The sequence below is a fragment of the Hemicordylus capensis genome, chromosome 2, assembly GCF_027244095.1.
Source record: "Hemicordylus capensis ecotype Gifberg chromosome 2, rHemCap1.1.pri, whole genome shotgun sequence".
NCBI classification, from domain to species: domain Eukaryota; kingdom Metazoa; phylum Chordata; class Lepidosauria; order Squamata; family Cordylidae; genus Hemicordylus; species Hemicordylus capensis.
In genome coordinates this window covers 16359454-16373344 of record NC_069658.1, presented here as the reverse complement: position 1 = coordinate 16373344, position 13891 = coordinate 16359454, and the positions used below count along the sequence as shown (strand labels likewise).

Genomic DNA, 13891 nt, shown 5'->3' with positions numbered 1-13891 from the left:
AGCAGGTAGTACTGTCAAAAAGACAGTTGAAAGCTGCTCAATGAAGAACAGCTCAGATTATGATGATCAACTTCACAGAACAAAACACAACCATCCTAATAAAGGACCTATGCCTTATCTGCTCAACCCAGATGTTGTATTTAATTTCAGAGGAACTATCCATGTAATAATCAAATCCAGCTGAAAGCAAGCAAGCAAGCGTATTATTCATACAGGACTTTTAGCTTACAGTATATTATTTTCCAGGTTGAAGTAGGATCATAGTGAAGCCCAAGAATATCACATGGTTTTGCAAGGGCACCATAAATGTCTGTTTTGCAGCTTTTTCTCTACCTCAAAGCAGTACAGCGAACCTCTCCCATTGCATCATGTTCCCATTTTACAGACTAGCTAGCAGATAACACCCCACGTCAGTGGATGAATCTGCAGCTGAGTTTGGGTTCAAATCCAAACAGTGTCTCCAATCCCTGGGGGGGGGGGGATTGACGCTTGCCTGCCATGGCATGATGAGAAAATGGCTCCTCGCTAAGTGCCCCCAGTCCCAACTCTGGAAATCTAGCTAGTGCAGTGTGCCAAAGCAAGCCACGCCATGTCACACACGTGGTGGCTCAGGCACTCTGCAACACAGAAGGCAACTCCACTGCCTGTGAAAAGGATGCTGCCGTGACAGGTCACTGTTGATTTATACTGCACCACTTGCTGGGAATATGAGAGCTAACCTGCCCAGACACTAGGAGGTTCTGACAAGCTGATTCGTCCCACCCTGGCTTCACAAAGGGAGAAGTACCGTTGAAAGAGGAAGGGGTGGGGTGGGGGGGAGGTCGGGTTGCATATTTCCCCCTCCACACACACATTTCAGACAAAAGGGGTCTCCACATTCACTTCCCTCTGAGCCCCCAAATGCCAACTCTATAAAGCTGCACACATGGTTACATGAAGGCTGAAGTGCCATCCATAGAGATTTACATTTGATTTTTTCTTTTTTTAACGGACCATGTCTTTTTATCATCTGCATTTTCAAGCGGTACAGAGGAGCACACCCATTCATGCACAGGATCGTGCCTGCGCCTCCTACACATACACACACACACACACACACACACACACACACACACACACACACACAGACACTTTGAGCAGAGAAAATGAATAGACCCTCATTTGATTTGTGCTGGCTTTTTAAACTTTGGGTTTCATATCAAATCAACATTTTGCCACCCTGGAGACAATAGAAACTGGAAACAGAGGAATCGACCATGCCACGGAGCAAAACACCACATATTTCTGTTGTACAGGCAATGCTCATTTTTGGAGGGGAAAGTTGTTGTTTTTTTAAATCGCGCGCACGCACACACAGACATAATTCTCCCATCTCCAAAGCAGCTTTGTGCTTGGGCTCAAAGGCGAAACAGGACAAAGCTACATTGTGCGGCAGCTCTATAAGCCCTTTGTTACCCGTCAACAAAGTCTTTAAATGCCCTGCTGAATGGGAATTGCGCCAAGCAGCAAACTGGCGACTTGGCCTTATTAAGGGCACCTCCTACTGGCCCTTTCATGGAGCAAAAAGCGGCTTTCTTCCTGATCAGACCCCTGCTAGGTGCCGAGAGAGCAAAAAGCTCCTGAAAGAGAGGAGCGGGGGGAGGCATTCAGATCCAGCGGGCGAATGGACGGCAAGCCGCTCCAGGGGCACCAAACGCCCCGCCAGGGACAACCATCCTACGCCCCATTTGCCTCCAGGTGAACTGCAGGGAAAGGGAAACTTTGCCCCATCCCGACTGGCGAAATACAAGCCCCGCCACCGCCAGCAAGCCACTGAGGACACACCATGCCCAGAAACGACACCCCACCGGGTCATCAAGACTTCATCATCAACACACACACCACCCAACGGGATGGGAGGCGGCGTGGGGGGAAACAGGCCAGCGAAAGCCCCAGCTATGAAGCCGACAGACTACCTGTGAGCCCGAGGACTTGCCCTTCCACTCTCGCCCTCCCCCCGCATTCCATGCATCTCATGCTGCCCCTTGTAGTCATCCCAGAATATGTGATCCCGGCGCCTTCCATGGACACGGACACAGACACAGACACACACGCCCACTTTGCCCTCCATCCACCGGCCGGGCAGCCCGCAAGTCAATCATCTTTCGAGAAGGAGGAGGACTACTAACTCGTCTCCCAGCCGCGCCATCCTTTAAGCCGGACAACCAACCACGAGAGACGCCGAGCCATCCATTCTCTCATTCCGATTGCCCCAGAACCCCACCTTGCGTGCATCACCATCCCACCTATACCAAAAGGAACGAGCGTCCCTAGCTTGCCATTGACCCGGGAGGCAATCCTATAGCTTGCCATTGACCAGGGAGGCAATCCACAGAACCGTACCTTTCTGGGGCCCTTGAAAGGCTGCCGATTGACAGCATCTTGCATGTACACGCAACTGAGGGGCCTGAGGTGGGCCAAACTTTTTTTATTTTTTTTTAATTCTGCCTAGGTCCAAATGCTGCCTTTCTGCACGGCAGCAGGCTGGCTCCTCTCCTGGGTGTGTGGGTTGCAGTGGGGAGGCGAGCCAGCCGGCAAGCGCGCATTGTTCATCAATGGCTTATATGTGGCAGTTACGAGGTTCAGCCGGGTGTGTAGGATTTTGTAGACTCGTTCTGAGATTGCCTGTTAATGAAATGCGACTGTTGATCATCCAAGCCAAAGCAAAGGCTTGTTGGAGGAGAAGAAGAATCTACCGTTCCGCTCCACCCTCCGCCCCCGCACGCACACACGCCCTCTCCCCTGCAAACGGGCATTATTACTTCCTCTAACATTTCCCGGGGAAAAAACCTCCCATTTCATTTCGTTTCTATCCCGGCTCCATCCACCTCGTTCCTTCCCAGCCATGCCCGGCCTTTGGCAGCACACGGAGCATCTCCGGCTCAGTTCCCCGTCCTCCTCTCCTTTCCTGTCCCAGTTCAAAACGCAGGCCGGCTTTGCCATTTTTGAATTCGAAAATGTATCTGCCAAGTGCCTAGAGAGACGCGCCCCCAAGAATATCAATCACGCGGAGTTGGGAGACACTCCGCAGGAAACGTTTCCCTTTGCAAAGGCGTCTGTGTGGTTTGCTCTCCTAGTCAACACAATAAACAGCAGAGCCAACCAAACCAACACAAATCCCCAATGTGGACCCTGAAGTTGCAGGAGACAAACCACCAAGCAGAGAAAAACACGCCATCGGCGAGACCTTCTGCTAGAGCTGCCCTTTGACTATAGGCTCCCCTGCCGCCAGCCTGGATGCTCCTTTCCGCGGTTCTGGATGGGGTTCTCTGGCCAGATCCCCCCACCCCAACTTGGCCCCTCGCAGAGCTGACACCAACTCATCCAGCAACGGAGAAAAAGAAACGCGTGCAGCCAACAAGAAAGCGGCGGTCGGTAGCACCTCTCCGAATTGTCCCGCTCCTCCGGTCATCAAATCCAAAGCCACTTACCGGTGACTTGAAGATCCAAAGTGATGAGCGAGATCCCGAAGAGCAGCAAAGCCAGCTTTGGTACCCAAACACATCCAAGGCTCTTCTCCATATTTCCACACACACCTACATATATTTGGGTCCGGATCACGAGCAACAATCCCACACGTCCACACACACGGCCACGTCGGTCTCCTCCTCCCTTGTGCTGGGGCGGTGGGGGGTTCCCTTAGTTCTCCCCCACGGACGAGGTGGGGGGAAAAGTTACATTCAGTCCCACAGCCAGGAAATGCTAGGAAGCCAACTCAAGGCAACAGAGGAGAGAAGGGGAAAGGGGCTCCTTCGGTTTCAAAAGCATCCATAGGGGGGGAAACCCAGGGAAAATTAAACCAGGCAGAGCGCACCAAAAGAAGGGGGGTGCTCCATCCCTCCTGGCGTGCAAAGTAAAATCAAACCAGACCGCCGATGGTCGTGGAAGAGAGACAACGGCGGGAGAATTGTCCTCCTTCTTGCTTGGCAGATGTTCCTTGCGGGGCGGGGGAGAGAGGAGGGAAGGAAAAAGGATGCGAGGTCTCACTTGTTACTGGTGCTGTCCACCAGCAGTATGTGAGAGGACCGAGTCAGAGCTGTAACGTCCATTGATCCAGAGCAGTGGAGGGCTGGGAGGGAAAACGTGGAGAGCGGAGAGGAGCCGACTGGATCAGGGAAAGAAAAGATTGTGCTGGGGAGAGAGAGCGAGCGCGCGCGAGAGAGAGACAGACTGGGAGAGGGAGCGGGGAGGGCACAGACAGCCCGGTTTGCTTTCAGCAGCTGTATTTGCGGAGCCTGTCGATGAATGAACAGGGATGCCCTCTGTAGGCAAAGCGTGGGAAGTCACTTTTCTCAATGGAGCCTCTTCAAAGAGCTGGAGGCCTCCGAGCTGGGCTGCTCTGGGAGCAGGGGCACTGCGCAACGCCACACTTGGCACCGACCGGCAGCTGGCTTGGGCCTTGCATGTCAGAAATGCTGGCCCGCAGTCAGAGACCTTTAAACACGAAGCAGAAGGAAATACACCGATTATTGCTTTCAGAGCTGAGCTGGTGGTTTTAATTCATTTTGGAAAACTTCTAAAAAGGTGCAGCGATAAATTGAGCAGCAGATCTACACTATGCGCAAGGTAAATTTGCCATCAAGTCAGTTTCGACTCCTGGCACCCACAGAGCCCCGTGGTTTTCTTGGGTTTACCATTGCCGCCTCCCACGCAATTTGAGATGATGCCTTTCAGCATCTTCCTGTATTGCTGCTGCCCGATATAGTACCAGCAGGGATTCAAACCAGCAACCTTTTGCTTGTTAGTCAAGCTTTTCCCTGCTGTGCCACTTAAGGTGGCACTGCTATACTGTCATATAATATCATATATTCAGGGAGAAGATTTTTAAAAATTCAAGCAGAGCAGTGCTCCATATAAATATTATGTCGATCCCAGAAGGATGGGGTTAATAAAAAGAAAATAAGTATACATTTATTGTTGACTGACATACCAGAGATGATGTATAAAGGGCAAGATGTTATAACACGGGAGCAGCTGAAGAAGGTGGAAAATAAAATGTCTTGCCCTTATACAGCATTTTTGTTATGTTAACCAACAACCACACACACATACACCCTTGTAAAAACTGCTGGTAGCAATCAATCACACTCTTAAAAGGGATCCTCTCCTACATAGGAGGAAATACTTCTAAGATTATGCCTGATAGAACCCATGATGAGTCATTTACAGGCAGATATATCCATAGGAAGCTGTCTTATGCTGAGTCAGACCATTGGTCCATCTAGCTCAGTACTGTCTACACTGACTGGCAGGAGCTCTCCAAGGTTTCAGGCAGAAGTCTCTCCCAGACCTACCTGGAGGTCTGAGGATTGAACTGGGCCCCTTCTGTATGCTTAGCGGGCACTCCACCACTGAAATGATAACAGAAGAAATATGCCTTTTGCTTGAAAGGTTGACATCCTGACTAAATTTACTCTAGGAAGACATGCCAGTATAACGTGTTCTTTTCTTTTCAGTGGGACTTCCTCGAATTATAGTATAGTCAGGATAGCAACCACTGTTTTTACTCATATACCAGTTTAATCATTTAATCACTTAACAGATTAAAACTCATAGGATCGATCATGATTTCTTCTAAATATGTGTGGTATCAGTATTAAGGGGATGGGTGGGTGTAAGCAAATGCAGTAACATGGTTGGATGTTGTTTCTGTTCAGGGAGATATAGACACTTCGTAACTCATGGGCTATTTCTGAAAGAGCTGGAAATGTTATGATCCCTACGGATGCATAACTGAAGCACCTGTAAGAGGCAGGACCAGCAGACTCGGGGTAACCCGCAGATACATCAGTTTCACAAATATCTGAAGGGGGGGAAGCCTAAGAGGGCCCCAAAGCCCCAAAACTGCTCCAGTGTAACTCAATGGAGTGGAATGTTCATGGACTCAGAGGACATTTGATAGACAAACCAGCTGGGTGGAACTAATGAAACTTAGTGATGAGGAGGGGGGACAAAAAGAGGAGGAAATTTCCCAGCTTGAAGAATGCCCCCTTAAGACACTCGCAACCACTTTGGCTTCTGAGGAAGAAAGGTGTCTAAAACTGTTTCGTTTTCTCACCAGCCATTTCACATGATTGTGTTTCTGAGTGGAAGGGGCTTTGAGCTTTTGGTGTGGTGCAGCGTGTTAACACACACCCACCCACCCCTATAACATAAAAACAACTGTTTGTGTGTGAATTCCTTGCGGAATGGATGAGGAAGTTACACACTGAATCTGTTAATCTGCTGATCAATGTATGTCCACACGCATTCACACACAGTCACAAAATAAACTCACAACATTCCCCATTTTTTTTCACACCAGGGATATATTGCAACTTTTTGTTGTAGGTCCATACCGTTAACATATTTTATTTTGTAAAATGTATTGACTGTGGCTGACATTCTGAGCAATGTTAGAGGTACGTAACAGGAGTTGTGTCCATGCTCAGCCCAGAGTGTGGCCAAGCAGGGAAATGTGCATGGAGGGAGAGTGGGTGGCCTTTTCTGCTGCTCTCTGCTCCCTCCAAAAGTACTTTAAAAAAAATGAACTTCAGAAACCTGTCCCTGAGAGATATCTAGCCTTTTCAACATTTAGAAATAAAATCAAATATGACTGGCTGACATCTAAATGCGGAGTGTGTGCAACTAAAGGATTTATTTATTTATTTTATTTTATTTTATTTTATTTTATTTTATTTATTCTTATATTTCACTCTTCCTCCAAGGAGCCCAGAGTGATGTACATAGTTAAGATTCTCCTCACAACAATCCTGTGAAGTAGGTTAGGCTGAGAGAGAAGTGACTGACCCAGAGCCACCCAGTAAGTATCATGACTGAATGGGGACTGAATGGGGATTTGAACTCGAGTCTCCCCAGTCCTAGTCCAGCACTTTAATCACTAGACCATGCTGGCTCACAGGATGCATGCCTGTAGTGGCTGCAGCCCATTTCATGTGCAGAGGGGCAATTTTTGCTGATCTCCCCTCCCACCTGAAGTGCGGCGTGCAACCTGAAATTATGTCCCTGACGACTGCACAGCCCTTAGGGCTATCAAAATAGCTGTCTATTGTCAACCTATGTAACACATGAGATGCGTATTTGTTGCCCAGTGGCTGACATTCTAATGATGTGTGTGCTGCCAAAGAATGCACCCTTCAGTCTCTCTTCAGACTCTTCTTCTCCCAGAAGTGCTTTGTGTAACCTGCATCATGTCCCTAAGGGCATAACCATCAAAATAGTTAGTCTGTGGAATTTCATAGTTTGGATACTGACGGCAAAACTATCAAAATCCACAAAGAAAAACCTGGAGTACTATTTTTGAGAGTAAGTGCATTTTATCTCCAGTGTCAGACCTGCAAAGAATTAGTTGGGGGGAGAGTAGCATGTTCCAAAGAAGGCATGAGTCAGTTTACAGAGACCTGAGTCAAAGAGGTCAGTGGCAGGTAGTGTAGATCAAGATGGGCAAAATGTCAAATCACAAGATTAACAACTATAAATCTGAAGAACCAGAGGCAGGCAACAGGATCTGCAGCAAATTGCCAGGCAAGGCAGTCTTTAGGGCAGCTACTGAATCTGACAAGTTGCTCAGACTGGAAAAGCTTGAGGCAGCAGGTATATAAGGCCAGCTAGACTCCCCTCCTGTATTCTACCCAAGAAAACCACAAGGCTCTGTGGGCACCAGGAGTTGAAATTGACTTGACGGCACACTTTACCTTTACCTTTAGACTCCATTGCCCACCCCCCGCCCCACCAATCACCTGATCCAGCTAAATGGATTAACTGCAATACACCTATCTGACCATTATATGGGTGGCACTGGAGAGCAGCAAGAATTAGACTGGTATTTCCCTCTGTCTGATTGCTGCTCTAGTAGGCAATAGAATGAGGTGTCTGAACCTTGCTGCTAGATTCCCTGGTTGGAGCCCCCGAATGACTTAGAGCCAGCTTTGAACAAAGACTCTGGTCTCACCCACATGCCTCTGACATTAGAGTTTGATAGCTAGCTGACACGCAATTGCATTTTGCAATATCTGATCACTGATATGCAATGGTATTTTAAATATGGTAGTTGGCATGGGTTCAAATAAATAATTAGTACTGTGTGAAATGGACCGCTGGTCTGTTTCAATGAAAAGTAGCTCCGTCTATCCTGCAGTGTTTGCATTTATGCTTTTCCTTCTTAATTTCTTGTGACATTTGCCCCTTCTCCTTAGCTCTCTTGTCACTCAGGACCTGCTCTGCAACCTGTTCAATACCCTTTCTGTGTACATGTACAGCAATACAGCAATAAAAGACAAATAATAATCATGCCTTCGAGAAAGACTTGGCTCGAATTCGACAGATTACAACACAGAACATGTTTTAAGATCTATGCTCTGGCAATGCGCGCAGCAAAGAAGCAGTTGTTTTCTGCCTGCATTGCTGCTGCAAGCTCAGATCCAGTGGAGATGTCTAGGGTTGTGAGAGGGCTAGTACATGCCCTTCCTCCCTTGGGTCAGAATTTGGATCCATCAGTTACCCGTTGTGATGTTTGTAATGAGTTTTTTGCAGATACAATCTCTTGTATTTGAGCTGAATTAGACGCTACAGTTACTGCAGAGTCTACCATGGGGGTGTCCAGCAGCAGATCAATTTCAGTTTGTGACTCTTGTGGAGAAGCTGCTTGGGACACTTCACCACTGTCCTCTTGATCCTTGCCCAACATGGCTTATATGATCTAGCAGGGAGGTCATAGGAGAGAGTCCTGTTAGGATCATTAATGCTTCTCTGAGGGAGGGCAGGATGCCTGCTTGTCTCAAGGAGGCAATTATTAGACTGCTGTTGAAAAAATCCACATTGGGCAACTTTAGGCCGGTCTCCAACCTCCCCTGGTTTGGCAAGGTGATTGAGAGGGTGGTGGCATCTTAGCTCTAGGCAGTCTTGGAAGAAGCAGATCATCTGGACCCATTTCATTCAAACTGGCTTTCAAGCAGGCTATGAGGCTGAGACAGCCTTGGTCAGCCTGTTGGATGATCTGCAGTTGGGAATTGACGGGAGAGACTCTGTTGATCCTTTTGAACTCTCTTGGTTTTTGATACCTCCAGGAGAGACTGAAGGGGGTTGGGGGTGGGAGGCACTGCTTTGCAGTGGTTCCATTCCTACCTCTTGGGTAGGTCCCAGATGGTGTTGCTTGGAGATTGTTGCTCTTCAAAACAAGAGCTATTGTATGGGGTCCCTCAAGGCTCCATTCTATCCAATGCTTTTTAACATCTACATGAAACCACTGGGAGAAATCATCAGGAGATTGGGTGCAGGGTGTTATCAATATGTTGATGACACCCAAATCTATTTCTCCATGTCAGCATCATCAGGAAATGCCCTAACATCCCTAAATGCCTGCCTGGAGGTGTTAATGGATTGGATGAGGGAGAACAAATTGAGACTGAATCCAAGCAGGATGGAGATAATCATTATGGGAGGTCAGAACATAGGAAGTAGCTTAGGTCTGCCTGTTCTAGATGGGGTTACAAATAGATCAAGTATATAGCTTGGAGGTACTTCTGGAGCCCAAACTCTCCCCGGTTTCTCAAGTTGAGGTAGTGGCCACCTATTCGTTTCAGCTGATACACCAGCTAAGTCCATTTCTGGACATAAAGAACCTTAAAACAGTGCTGCATATGCTGGTAACATCCAGACTTGACTACTACAATGAGGTCTATGTTGGGCTGCCTTTGTACGTAGTCTGGAAACCAGTGGTACACCTAGGTCATTTTGGAGCTGAATGGCTTTGGAGGGCCCCACCCCACCACAAGGCCCTCCCCTTAATTTTTTTTTTTAAATAAAGCCTGCCCCGCTGCACCAATCTTTACCATTGTCACTGCCATTTTCACAGCTGGGGGTGAAGGGTGAGCCAAGCAGGCCTCCCCCGTGGTGGCAGTGGACTTAGTGGTTGGTGGGCCTGTCTGTCTGGGTGCTCTGCACATGCTCACAGCCACACGCTCCCTATTGTTTGTGCTACTGCCCCAGCCATCGGCTTCCAAATTGAGCTGGACCAACTTTGCACCTTTAGTCTGGGACACGGAGTGGGAGCAGCTACTCCCCACCCCAAGCCCTCTCTCGGGGAGGCTGCTGGGCAGGGCACGTTCAGTGCCTTGGATGGCTCCCTTCCTCCCTTCCTCCCTGCACCCTGCTCTTGCTGGATCCCTGGGAGAGCTGCTTCCTCCGCAGGTCCCCCCGAGCTGCGGGCTTAGCCCGCTCTCCCCACAGATGATCCCCAGACAACCGAGGGCGGCTGGATCAGCTGCTCACATGACTGCTGGCTCCGTCACAGAGCCGGTGGGGGCTGTGGGGATCGGGGGCTGCCCAGCCCCCAGAAGTTCCAGGATGCCCCGCGCAAGTGCGCGGGGCATCCTGGAGGGCTCGTTTCAGCCTCCCACTGGGGGTCTCCTCGTGTGTTGCTGTGGTGTGGAGCCATGCCGCAGCAATACACAATCCATTAACCTCGGCTAAGGAGAGGGGAACATAGGAACATAGGAAGCTGCCATATACTGAGTCAGACCCTTGGTCCATCTAGCTCAGTATTGTCTTCACAGACTGGCAACGGCTTCTCCAAGGTTGCAGGCAGGAAACTCTTTCAGCCCTATCTTGGAGAAGCCATGGAGGGAATTTGGAACTTTCTGCTCTTCCCAGAGCAGATCCATCCCCTAAGGGGAAGATCTCATAGTGCTCACATGGAGTCTCCCATTCAGATGCAACCAGGGAGGACCCTGCTTAGCTAAGGGGACAAGTCATGCTTGCTACCACAAGACCAGCTCTCCTCCCTAGAGTTTGCTGCCAGGAGCTGCATGACTCCCGTGGCAGCATACGATCAGCAAAAAGTGCTGTGGGGTTCATGGTGAAGAAGACGTTTAAGTGGACTAAGCTCTTTAGGGCCTTGCAGGTTATAACCAGCACCTTGTATTTTGCCCAGAAACTTATTGGCAGCTAGTGTAGCTCTTTCAATACGGGAGTAATATGGCCTCTCCGTAGACCAACCTGGCTACCGCATTCTGGACCAACTGCAGTTTCTGGACTACATACAAAGGCAGCCCCACATAAAGTGCATTTCAGTAGTCAAGTCTGGAGGTTACAAGCAGATGTACCACCGTTCTGATGTACCATCATCATTAATCAATGGCTCTCCCATGAATTAATTTGTGGATGGGGCTCAGTGATGAAATACATCTTTTGCATGCAGAAGGTCCTGGTTCAATCCCTGGTATCTCTAGGTAGAATTGAGAAAGACCCTGTCTGAGACCCCTTAGAGCTGCTACCAGTTAGTGTAGACAATACTGATCTAGATTGGCCAATGGGCTGACTCAGCAAATGGCAGCTTCTGATGTATAATGGCATTTAAAGTGTTTAACTGCATCTGGATTGTGGTCTCAGTCTTGTTGATATCTCTTGTCAATAACATTAAGTAATAATTTGTTAAATTCAGTTTTTTTTCTAAAATCTCTCAATGCAACCATGCTCATTTACTGGAAACATGGTAAATCTTTTATTTTAATTCAGAGAATATAAATTAGAGTCTTTGTAACCACATTCAAGGTAGGAGAACTACTGAGATTACTGAGATACCCCCCCCCCCCGATTAGTTTTAACTTTACTTCCAAAGAACATAGGAAACTGCCATATACTGAGTCAGACCATTGGTCTATCTAGCTCAGTATTGTCTTCACAGACTGGCGGCAGCTTCTCCAAGGTTGCAGGCAGGAATCTCTGTCAGCCCTATCTTAGAGAAGCTTCCAGGGAGAGAACTTGGAATCTAGATGCTCTTCCCAGAGTGGCTGCATTCCCCTTAGGGGAATATCTTATAGTGCTCACACTTCTAGTCTCCCATTCATATGAGTAGCTCAGTTTCTACAGAAGTGCCAGTATGCAATGATTGGAAAAATTATCGTGTTGTGAGAGAAAACAGAGCCACTGGCTGAGTTCACCTTCCACAAGACAATAACAGCACATACGCACACATGCACACGCGCGTGCGCGCACACACACACACACACACACACACAGAGGGCAATGTATTAAGCAGCCTCTTTATAATCCTTGTTTCCTTTTCCTGAATAGTCTTTGGGGAAAACAATTGGGTTTCCTTCCCCCCACCCCCTAGTCTTTAATTCCAATAAGCTGTATTTAACACCTTCGTATTGTGCTCCTGGAGATTATGTGCAATTACTTCCTCCTCTTGTAATTTTGTTCTCCAAAATCATTGCTCCTCTTTCATTTGTGCCAAGAAATATTTTATACACCTTCATGAATTTATCCAACTGTGCAACACCTAATTTTAGCATACCTCACTGAAATACTCTTTAAACATAATTAGGAAATGGGTATATGTTAAACAAAGTGTGAATGCAATTCTCTTTTTCTCTTTAAAACCTAAAAGACTTCTGGATCCCATCCCACCCACCCAGCTTCTCTTTTACATTCTTCTGTTATATTGTTGGTGGCTTTTGATGGGTCCTGTCTTCCACTTTGCATGATTTCAAGATTTCCCACCACTGCTCTGTTACTTGGCCTTCATGTAAATTCAATCTAATAGCGGAGGCTGCAAATCCATTGCATTCATACTGCATACTAAGCCTCATTGAACTCAATGGGTCTTGTTTTGGAGCACTGAATAAATATACACAGGAACATAGGAAGCTGCCTTATACCAAGCCAGTCCATCGATCCATCCAACCTAGCTGTCTCCCTGGAGTTGTTTCCTGCAGCATTCCCTTCCTTGCCCTCTCAACCCTACTGGGATCCAACCAGCCTGGACTCTTCTTATCCCTACTGCCCCCTGAAGGGAAGGGAAGGCCCATAAGAGGGGTGCCACACCCTTCTCCAGACTCCACAGGGCCACCCAAGCAACCAGGTAACATGGCATCCCGACAAGAACATAGGGACATAGGAAGCTGCCATATACTGAATCAGACCCTTGGTCCATCTCTCAGTATTGTCTACAGAGTCTGGCAGTGGCCTCTTCAAGCTTGCAGGCAGGAGTCTCTCTCAGCCCTATCTTGGAGATGCCAGGGAGGGAACTTGAAACCTTCTACATGCAAGCAGGCAGGTGCTCTTCCCAGAGTGACCTCATCCCCTAAGTGGAATAATATCTTGCAGTGCTCACACATGTCTCCCATTCACAAATGCAAAGCAAGGTGGACCCTGCTTACCAAAGGGGACCATTCATGCTTGCTACTACAAGACCAGCTCTCCTCCAATTGTTCCAAAATCCATTCTAACACCTTCCTTTTGGAAACATGTTCTGGTCAGCCTTAATGATGGCATGCTGGATGAAGTAATTGATGGACTGTCTGGAAGCACATGGGAGGATCACGGGAGGGAACAGCAGGAAGCAACCAGAAAAATGGGCAGGTAATTGATTACTGAGGAATAGGCCACTGGGAGGGAACAAAGACAGGACAGCTTCATACAAAACCAACGTTCCCGGCAAGGGTGTGCTCCTGGAACAAGCCACTACTTCTACCGCTTTCTGTGTTGTCTGAATCCAGAAATGTCGGTGTGTCAATGCTGGGTCCCCTCTGCCACTTGATATCCACCACCCAGCTTTAAATCTAAGTTACAAATGTCAAATGGCAGAGGAGACACAACACTGGCAACCTGACATTTCTGGGACCAGATGACATGGAAAGGGATGGAAGTACCAGCTTGTGCTGGGAGCATGCACTCACTGAGCTCAGTGGTTCCCGCGTTCTTACTTGCCACTAAAGAACCAGCACATGAACCCCACTCCTTGATCAGTGGGGCATGGCATAGTATGTAAACCTCTGGTTCTAGTTTTTAGCATTTATTATTTTTATCATTTTCCATTTGTTCTGTTTCCTTGGGTTTTATCATAGTT

At 48.0% G+C, this 13891-nt stretch overlaps 1 protein-coding gene across 3 annotated transcripts in view; it reads right to left on the bottom strand.

Annotated features, from left to right (window-relative positions):
• Positions 1-3545, bottom strand: part of DCC (DCC netrin 1 receptor) — a 1362689-nt gene extending 1359144 nt beyond the window's left edge. For all 3 annotated transcript variants that reach the window (XM_053300600.1, XM_053300601.1, XM_053300602.1), the window contains exon 1: positions 3471-3545. The gene's annotated coding sequence lies outside the window, so the exon portion shown is untranslated. The remainder of the gene's footprint in view (positions 1-3470) is intronic.
• Positions 3546-13891: the final 10346 nt, after the last annotated feature.